This window comes from Rutidosis leptorrhynchoides, chromosome 1 (genome assembly GCF_046630445.1).
Source record: "Rutidosis leptorrhynchoides isolate AG116_Rl617_1_P2 chromosome 1, CSIRO_AGI_Rlap_v1, whole genome shotgun sequence".
In the NCBI taxonomy this organism is placed as follows: domain Eukaryota; kingdom Viridiplantae; phylum Streptophyta; class Magnoliopsida; order Asterales; family Asteraceae; genus Rutidosis; species Rutidosis leptorrhynchoides.
The window spans coordinates 493,901,296-493,912,275 of record NC_092333.1 but is presented as its reverse complement, the minus strand read 5'-3'; positions in this window follow the sequence as shown (position 1 = coordinate 493,912,275).

The following is a 10,980-nucleotide window of genomic DNA, read 5'->3' as shown; positions in this document are numbered from 1 at the left end:
GATATTTTTATAATAATAATTATTATTATAAAATAATACAACTTTTACTTACTATCATTATAGATATTATTTTATCAAATAAATATGTGATACAAACATATTTTACTACGTGTAATAACTTACTTTAATAATACCAATCATATTATCTTTATGATATTAAATGAACCCTATAAATTTTATCACTTAATATACATAAAAGTATATTTTATTATATAAATTTAATATAAAATTTTATTTATTAATAAATAAATTATATTATTTACTCTAATAAATCTTTTAAAAATATTTAAAAATATAAAACGACGATATTTAAACTATATATTAATCATGTATAGATTTTTGGAAATTATTTTGAGTCAAATTTACTTTTGTTGACTTTTGCATATTAGTCTCGAGCATTAGGATTGTGGTACACTATGACTTGACCTAATTTGTTAGACAAATATTGACCAACACATAAATATATATAATTAATTTAGGTTCGTGAATCCGAGGCCAACCTTGCACTTGTTCAATGACGTTATATGTATTTTTACTACGAAATACAGTATGATGAGTTTCATTTGCTCCCTTTTACTCTTTACATTTTTGGGACTGAGAATACATGCACTGTTTTAATAACTGTTTTACAATATTTATATGTGTGAGTTTCATTTGCCTTTTTACCCTTTATATTTTTGGGCTGAGATTACATGCGCAATTTTTTATAAATGTTTGACGAAATAGACACAAGTAATTGAAACTACATTCTATGGTTGAATTATCGAAATCGAATATGCCCCTTTTTATTAAAGTCTGGTAATCTAAGAATTAGGGAACATACACCCTAATTGACGCGAATCCTAAAGATAGATCTATTGGGCCTAACAAACCCCATCCAAAGTACCGGATGCTTTAGTACTTCGAAATTTATATCATGTCCGAAGGAGGATCCCGGAATGATAGGGGATATTATTATATGTATCTAGTTAATGTCGGTTACCAGGTGTTCACCATATGAATGATTATTTTTATCTCTATGCATGGGACGTATATTTATGAGAACTGGAAATGAAATTCTTGTGGTCTATTAAAATGATGGAAATAAATAATTATGATAAACTAATGAACTCACCAACCTTTTGGTTGACACTTTAAAGCATGTTTATTCTCAGGTGTTAAAGAAATCTTCCGCTATGCATTTGCTCATTTTAAAGATATTACTTGAAGTCTTTCATAGCATATTTCGAAGAACGTTGCATTCGAGTCATTGAGTTTATCAAAGATTATTATTAAATCAATTTATAGTTGGAGAGTGGATATTATGAAATGGTATGCATGCCTGTCAATTTTCGATGTAAAGAAAGTTTGTCTTTTAAAAACGAATGCAATGTTTGTAAAATGTATCATATAGAGGTCAAATACCTCGCAATGTAATCAACTATTGTGAATCGTTTATAATATATATGAACGGGTCCTTTCACATTGTTATCCTTTCCCACTTCCATTGCGGGATTTCCGGTTGTTGAAGTAACCCAGAAGGCTTCTAATGTTCGGCCTTAACTTTCGAGCAAGTCAAACACTTCCCAACATAAATTGCAACGTCCTTCTTAAGATTGGGCCACCAGTACTGTTCCTTGAGATCGTGGTACATTTTACCAGCTCCTGGATGAATCGAATATCTCAACTTGTGGGCTTCATCTAGTATAAGGCTATTTAAATCTCCATAACGGGGTACCCAAATTCTTCCGGCATAGCATCGGAGTCCAGTTTCCTTAACCTCGAATCGTGAGACGAGAATGTTCAAGTATTCATGAGATATATTCTCCTCCTTGAGAGCCTCATCTTGGGCTGCTCGGATCTGGATATTGAGGTTCGAATGAATGGTGATGTTCGGTGCCCGAACACGAAGAGGTGTCATCCTCTCCTTTCGGCTCAAAGCGTCAGCTACAACATTGGCCTTGCCAGGGTGATAACGAAGTTCACAATCATAGTCGTTCAGTGTCTCGATCCATCGATGCTGTCTCATATTTAGTTGCTTCTGATCAAAGATGTGTTGGAGGCTTATATGATCGGTGAAAATAGTGCTCTTAGTTCCATAAAGATAGTGTCTCCACAGCTTTAATGCAAATACAACGGCTCCAAGCTTGAGATCGTGCGTTGTGTAATTTCGCTCGTGAATCTTCAGTTGACGAGAGGCGTAAGCAATAACCTTTGTTCGTTGCATCAGTACACAACCAAAACCACTTTTCGAAGCATCTCAATAAATGACGAAATCGTCACTGCCTTCAGGAAGTGATAAGATAGGTGCGGTGGTTAACTTCTTTTTCAAAGTTTGAAATGCAGATTCTTGTTTGGGTTCCCAAATGAACTTCTTCCCTTTGTGAGTCAGCACGGTCAAAGGACGCGCAATCAGAGAGAAACCTTCAATAAATCTTTGGTAGTAACCGGCGAGGCCTAGAAATTGGCGGATATGAGTTGGAGTAGTGGGGGTTTCCCACTTGCTGATAGCTTCAATCTTTGCGGGATCTACTTTGATACCCTGGTTGCTCACAACATGACCCAGAAATTGGACTTCCTTCAACCAAAACTCACACTTGGAGAATTTTGCATAAAGTTGCTCTTGTCTCAAGAGTTCCAACACTAGACGAAGATGTTGTTCATGTTCTTCTTCATTTTTGGAGTAGATGAGGATATCATCTATGAAGACGATAACTAACTTATCTAGGTATGGCTTGCATACACGATTCATGAGGTCCATGAATACGGCAGGTGCGTTGGTTAAACCGAATGGCATCACGAGAAACTCGTAATGACCATAACAAGTCCTGAATGCAGTCTTCATCACATCGCTCTCTTTCACCCTCAACTGGTGATAACCGAATCGCAAATCGATCTTAGAGTAAATGCTCGATCCTTGTAGTTGATCAAAAAGATCGTCAATTCAGGGAAGAGGATACCGATTCTTGATCGTCAATTTGTTGAGTTCAAGGTAGTCGATACACATGCGGAAGGATCCGTCCTTTTTCTTCACAAATAAAACAGGTACGCCCCAAGGCGAGAAACTTGGTTGGATAAATCCACGGTCTAGCAGTTCTTGTAGTTGGATCTGCAACTCTTGCATTTTGGAAGGTGCGAGTCGATAAGGTGCGTGAGCTACAGGTGCAGCTCCTGGCACTAAATCGATCTGAAACTCTACTGCTCTCGGTGGCGGTAATCCAGGCAATTCTTTCGGAAAGACATCGGAAAATTCGTTCACAATTCGTACGTCATCCACACTCTTCACCTCGGTTTCTAATGTTTTCACGTGTGCCAAAACAGCAAGCCGTTCTTTCTTCATGATCTTTTGCGCTTTCATGTAACTAATGAGATTCAGTTTTGAGCTACATCTCTCTACGTAAATAATCAGTGGCTCACCATCTCCGTGTGGTATACGGAGAGCTTTATCTCCACAGATAATGTCAGCCCTTATCTTGGTCAACCAGTCCATACCGACAATAACATCAATGCTTCCCAATTTAATGGGTATCAAGTCAATCTCGAAATCCACACCAGCTATGTTGATAATAGCTCCTCGGCTAACTTGGTCAACTTTCTCAAGTTTTCCATTCGCTACCTCTACAAGTATACTCTCCTTTAAAGGAACTAACGACCAATTTATCTTAGAGCAAAAGTGTCTACATACATAACTTCTATCGGCACCAGTATCAAATAGGACAGAAGCTAATAGATTTTTGATAGTGAATATACCTGTGACCAAGTCGGGGTTCTCACGGGCATCCCTTGCATTTACGTTGAAAGCTCTGCCACGCGGTGGTCCGCCGTCCTTTCGTTTGTTGGGACACTCATTTCTGAAGTGGCGAATATGTCCGCATTCATAGCACTTTCTCGGTCCAGTAGGGTTTGTCTTCACATTCAGGGTGGTGATCTCGCAGTCTTTGCCAATATGCCCAGTCCTTTTACATTTTTCGTAGACCACGTTGCAGTACCCGGTGTGATGCTTGTAGCATCTCTTGCACTGCGGCAAACTACCCTTGTAGTTAGAGTTCAAGCTAGTGTTTGGGTTGGGGTTGTTTCCCTTGAAGCCCTCATGTTGCTTAGCCGGGTTTTGATCATAGACTCTCCCCTTGTTGTTGTCCCACTTACGCTTCTCACTGCTAACCCCCGATTCAGATTTTGCCTTTTCTGGTTCATCGCTGATAATTTAGTTCATTAAGGTGTGCGCCATGCGCATTGCTTCCGGGACATCAGCTGGCTTAGAAGAGGTGACATTTCCCTTAATGGTCTTAGGAAGTCCCCACAAGTACCTTTCCATTCGCTTAAACTCCGGGGTAACCATCGTGGGACACATTAGAGGTAATTCCAGATACCTACGGTTGTAACTATCAAGATCGTTTCCTACCACTTTCAGTCCTCAAAACTCAGTTTCCATCTTCTGTATAGCCGTTCTGGGGCAGTATTCTTCGATCATAGCCCCCTTAAATTCCTCCCATGGTGTAGCATACGCCTCATCAATACCCTTAGCTTGAGCAAGTGTGTTCCACCAGGTTAGTGCGCCGTCCGACAGCGTACATGAGGCATACTTGGTTTTGTTCATCTTTGAGCAGTTGCTTACACGGAACACCGATTCTAATTTCTTAAACCACCTAGTGAGACCAACTAGCCCCTCAGTACCACTAAAGTACACCCATTATGAATGGGCTGGTTAACTGGTGGGGCTTGGGGGTTCATTTTCGCTAAAGCTGCGGCTACTCGTTCAGTGATCATTTCTTCGATCTGTGCTGCTGTGGGCGTTGATCTTCGGTTGGCCATTGATGTTCTAAACAAAAATTTTGACTCAAGTCAAAATCCAGTATTCAAATAATAATAATACTGTATACGGTAACCAACATGGAATCAACACAACACATGCTAATTAAGTGATAACGCCAAAATTATACATGTTTATTGTCGTTATTTCGATCCAATGTTGTTCCATTTGTATGTAATTGTTATACGTATGTATTGTAATTCATGTACATTGGTAAAAAGTCCTTTGTGAATGAATAAATGAAGACCAACAGCGAAAACAGAGTTAAAACGAATATCGAATGCGTAAAACAGCCCGAAACCACTGAAACAGGTCCAAATGCGGCGCATCTCTCTTAGATGCGGCGCATCTTTACACCAAATAACTCCTGACAGTTTCAGATGCAGAGCATGAAGACTTCTGGGCCAAAATAGCAACAGATGCGGCGCATCTGAGATGGATGCGGCGCATCCAAGACAGATGCGGCACATCTGTCCCAGATGCGGCGCATCTGACCCCCTGCCGACAGTTCTGAGTGCAGAATCGAGCTGGAATCTACTAAACGTAAAGAGATGCGGCGCATCCCAAAGAGATGCGGCGCATCTGGTCACTTTCTGGCCAAAATACCTAACTTTTGAGGCTATTTAATGAAGCAAATGGTTACTTACTTGAGAGACCTTCACTACTACGTTCTCCCCCAGTTTTAAGACGATTTTCAAGGTCCAAGGAAGGCTGCAAGTTAATCTCCACTCTTTCAACATCAATATTAAGCTAGGATCATTTATCACAATTGGTACTATTATTCTATATCTTTTTAACATGAATTCAACTTGTATTTACTGTTTCATTAGTTCTACTATGATTATGTTAGGCTAAAAGCCTTGTGTGTTTGCTTCAATGTAAGATTTATTGCTTGGGATTGTTCTATACTTTGATGTTATGCTAGTTATACATATGTTTGATTGATTTAATTATCTAGTTCAACCGTAAGAACCATTGTTATGCATGTTTAGATCATTACTTCAATTATATAGATTGCAACCTATTAATGTGAGTTAACTAGGAAAACAATCTATACTTCAATACATCTAGTAATCTAGGCGATTAGATACATACACTTAAGTGATTTTGTTATGTGTTTAATTCGGTAATTGAATAAGTTCCAAAGCAACATAGTTATGAAATTACCTCAAGTGATTGTTGTAATTAAGGTTTCACGTGAGTTTAACCGGGTTGAATCTAGTTAGTTAATCAATCTAAATCACCATGTTCTTTCAAGAAATCCATTGTTGTAACTATCTTTATATTCTAGTTCAATTATACGAGTTATGACTTGATTTAGGTGAATTTATCAAAGGCTATAATTTGTACTTCAACACCTAGTGATCTAGACACCTATATGTGAATATAGGATGGTAATTGGATGATATTTAGGTTTTACAATCACGTAGTTTACTTAGAGTGATCTTAGTAAACTAGGTTTTATGTGAATTTAACCAAGAAAGAATCCTGTTGATTAAACATAGTTCTTAAATTTATAGATATTGTGAAATTGATATAAACTACTCTATTGTAACTATCGCATAACGGTTTTAATTATAAAAGAACAATCACTGTCATCTATCAAGCATAGAAGTAAACACCGCATTCTCATTCTTGTTAATTATTATTTTTATTTACTGTTTCGTTAAACAAAAACACAACTTTAAATATAAACCCCCTTTTTAGAATAATTAATTGTGGTAAAATCATTTAAACAAACTTCTCCATGTGGATCGAACTGGTCAATTTACTTGCTAGTTACTACATGATCGGGTTTTAGTTGCCTGTATTATGTGTTAATTATTAAGCATATTGTCTACATTTTAAAGGTTACGTCTTGACACATCAACTTTTTGGCGCCGCTGCCGGGGAGCTGTTTTGTTAAAAGATTTTAATAAACTTTGAATTATTTGATCCTTTTGTAGGAATTCAATTCCTAGAAAAGTTACTTTTTATTGTAAGCTTGTATTTTTGCAATTGGTTTGTTTGTGGTGTTGTGATTGCAGGATAGGTATTAGTGCATGAATCTACGTTCTTCCAACTCTAATTTAATTCCTTCATATCCTGAACCTGAAAGAGAACTTCACGAACGCTTAAGAGCTCAAGAAGTAGAATCTCTTGCTCAAGTTTTAGAGTCACTTTCGTTAGATTCTAACTCTGAACCAATTGTTCAACCAATCATCGAGCCAGTCATTAAAGAAGAGGAAGAGATGACTGCTACAAATCAAACGATGGATGCTTTGATGAAGGCAACAAGGACAGGACAAGGCCACACAATTGTTCAACCTACGATGACTGATGGTTTTGAAATAAAGGGGCAATTTCTCCACATGGTGACTAATACATGCCAATTCGGTGGGGCCCCAAATGAAGATGCTAACGAGCATCTTCGTAAGTTTGTAAGCATTTGCAAGCTTTTCAAAATCAAAGATGTCTCCGATGAAGTTGCATGTCTAAAAATCTTTCCATGGTCCCTAAAGGATGATGCAAGAGATTGGCTAGACTCATTACCGGAAGGTTATATTGAAAACTGGAATGATATGATGGACAAATTTTTGTCAGAATTCTTCCCCGCTTCGAAAGCAGCAAAATTGCAAAGTGACATAAATCACTTCAAGCAAAAGTCTAACGAGACTCTTTATGAAGCTTGGACCCGATTTAATAAAATGCTTAGGGTATGTCCTCAACACGGGTTGAATACATTCCAAAAAGTCCAAATTTTCTATAAAGGAGTCAATGTGGCTACCCGGAAGGATATAGATGTTGCAGCAGGAGGATCAATCATGAAAAAAACGCCCGAAGATGCTCACACGATAATTGCCGATATAGCAGCCCATTCTCATAATTGGCATCGGGAGATGGAATTCTCTAGATCGTCAACAGTTGCTAATGTCGAAAGCAACGATGAAATCGCTGCATTAAAAGTTCAATTGGCAAATCAAGCAAGGCAAATCGAGAAGGTAACTAAAGAAATGCACGCTATCAGGGTAGGGTGTGAGTTGTGCCAAGGTCCCCATCTCACGCGAGATTGCGACCAAACGACGATGGAAGAGCAAGCAAATTCCTAGGTTACATGCGAAAAGGTGAGATGAATTTTGACGACTTTCCGGCGGTTGAAGCAAATAACAGGAAATATCCTCCTGTCAACAGTTATCAAATAAGAGGACCTTCAAGTTCAAACAACAACTACCACGGAGGAAATGCAGGTTACCAAAATAACCGAAATTTCCAGAGTCAAAATCAAAGGAATACACCACCGGGTTACAATCATCTAAACAATCGTAATCAACCCCCACGAAATTACTAAAATAATTTCCAACACAATCAACCACAAGCATAACCACAAGCACTTATACAACCACAACCTGAGAAAAAATCCGGTTTAGAAGATCTGTTGAGAGATTTTATGGTTAAACACGAACAAAATGCAGAAATTCAAACTCAGCAAATTCGCAATCAACAAGCTACGATTCAAAACTTAGAAAGGGATGTTGGAAGGATCTCACAGTTACTAGCAGAGAGACCACCTGGTGCTCTCCCCTCAAATACTCAAGTGAATCCTAGTAACAATCAAACAAGGAATGAGCATGTAAATGCTATAACCACTAGAAGCGGTTTAACTACTAACCCGGAGACCCTTAAGTCCCCGGAAGTTCCCTTGTCTCCTTCTGTTTTGCAGGTTCCTGTTGATGTAGATGAGCATGTTGAAAAAGAGCAAGAGAAAGGTGATCCACCGGAGGTCATATCGAAGAAAAGTGAAGAACCACCAGTGAAGGTGTACAAGGCACCTATTCCATACCCAAAAGCGTTGAAGAAAGACAGACTCGCGAGCCAATATCAGAAATCTGCGGATATGATCAAGCAAATCAGCATTAACATGCCACTCGCGGAGGTTCTTAAGGGTATGCCCCATTACGGGAAGTTTTTGAAAGATCTCATATCCTCGAAAGAAAAATACCAAGAAGTATCTGCCACATTCCTCCATGAGGAGTGTTCGGCCATCTTGAAAAAGCAAAATGTACCTCCAAAATTGGGAGATCCGGGTAGTTTTATCATACCATGTATGATGGGTGATTCGGTAGTGTATGATGCGCTAGCCGACCTAGGTGCAAGTGTTAACCTAATGCCTTACTCGTTATATTTGAAACTTGACTTAGGAGATTTGAAACCAACCCGGATGGGTATTCGATTAGCAAACCAATCATTTGATACTCCCATAGGTATAGCCGAGGATATTCTTGTAAAAGTTGGCTCACTTGTCTTTCCCGTCGACTTTGTTATTCTAGAAATGCAAGAGGACACAAAAGTTCCTATCATTTTAGGACGTCCTTTCCTTAACACTGCAGATGCTATCATTAATGTCCAAAAAGAACAATTAAGTCTAGGTGTGGGAGACGAGAGAATAGTTTGTAATATTGACAAAGCCATGAAAAGACCCACTTCCACCGATGACTCTTGTTTTCAAATTGATGTTATAAACTTTTGTGTTGAGAATGAATTACAGGAGCTACTTGAAATTGATACCTCGGGGTTTTCCCCGGTGAGTGAAAGTGAATATTTCAATATTGATGAGGATTTTGATGAGTTGATGAAAGTGGTCACGGATGATGAGACCATGAAAGAAAAATTTCCTAAGGAAGAAGAATCATTTGAAGATATCGGAAATAAAGATAGATTCCGAATAAAGAATTCCTTGGAAGAACCACCCATACTAGAGCTTAAGGAGCTACTGATAGTGCTCCAAATGAACATATATTTAGTAGCAATATCGTTCCAATATGTAAAGTTTTTAAATGTAATTTCCTTATTTTTAGTTGTAATAGTTAAATAAATAAGTGCGAAGACGAAAGACGCAAATCGCTCGAAAATGAAGATTTAAAGACAAAAACAAAGATTTGAAAGACCAAAACGTCCAAAAAGCTCAAATGTACAAGATACAATTAAAAAGGTTCAAATTATTGATGAAGAACGTCTAAAAATGACAAGAGTACAAGTTACAAAACGCAAAGTACACGATATAAAATAGTACGAAAGGACGTTCGAAAATCCGGAACCAGGACATGAACCAACTCTCAACGCTCGACGCAACGGTGTAAAAATTACGAGTCAACTATGCACAAGAATAAAATATAATATTTAAATAATTCATAATAAGAATAATATTAAATAATAAAAAGTTGTTAATTGAGCATAGTTCAGGGGTCGTAAATGAAAATTCAATTTCTAATTTTGCCTATAAAAGGCTATATTACGTTCGATGAATGGAGGAGAACTTTTCTATCTTTTTTTTTATCCGATCAAATATCTATATCAATTATCAATATCTATATTCTATATCTCTATCATAATGTTAATGTAATCAGATATAACAATAATCTTAATTTTAATTTTAAATTATGATAATAATAAGATTTATGATAGAGATCGTTTGAGTGTGTAAGTCGAAATTCTGTCCGTGTAACGCTACGCTATTTTTAATCATTGTAAGTTATGTTCAACCTTTTACATTAATGTCTCGTAGCTAAGTTATTATTATGCTTATTTAAAATGAAGTACTCATGATGTTGGGCTAATTACTAAAATTGGGTTATTGAACTTTGGACCATAATTAAGGTTTGGGCAAAAGACCGACACTTGTGGAAATTGGATTATTGACTATTAATAGATGGGGGGTATTGTCTAATTGAGTGACAACTCATTGGAGTCTGTCGAACCTATCTTCAAATTAATTAACCTAATAATTAATAATGATTATGGTTGTCCTATTTAGTGACGTTCATATGGAATCTGTTATAATCATTTAATTAATCAATTGGGTTGGGTAATTGATTATTCATTCTGATCAAGTGGATGAATTAATATTCATAAACTAATTAAAACAGGGGTGGATTACATACAGTGATAACTGGTGTAATTGTTGACAGAAGTGATAACTGCGTCACAGTTTAAATCCTTAATCAGTTGGAATATTTGACTTCGGGTATAAGGGTAATTTGACGAGGATACTCGCACTTTATATTTATGACCGATGGACTATTATGGACAAAAACCAGATAGACGTATCAAATAAACCAGGACAAAGGACAATTAACCCATGGTAATAAATTAAAATCAACACGTCAAACATCATGATTACGGAAGTTTAAATAAGCATAATTCTTTTATTATAT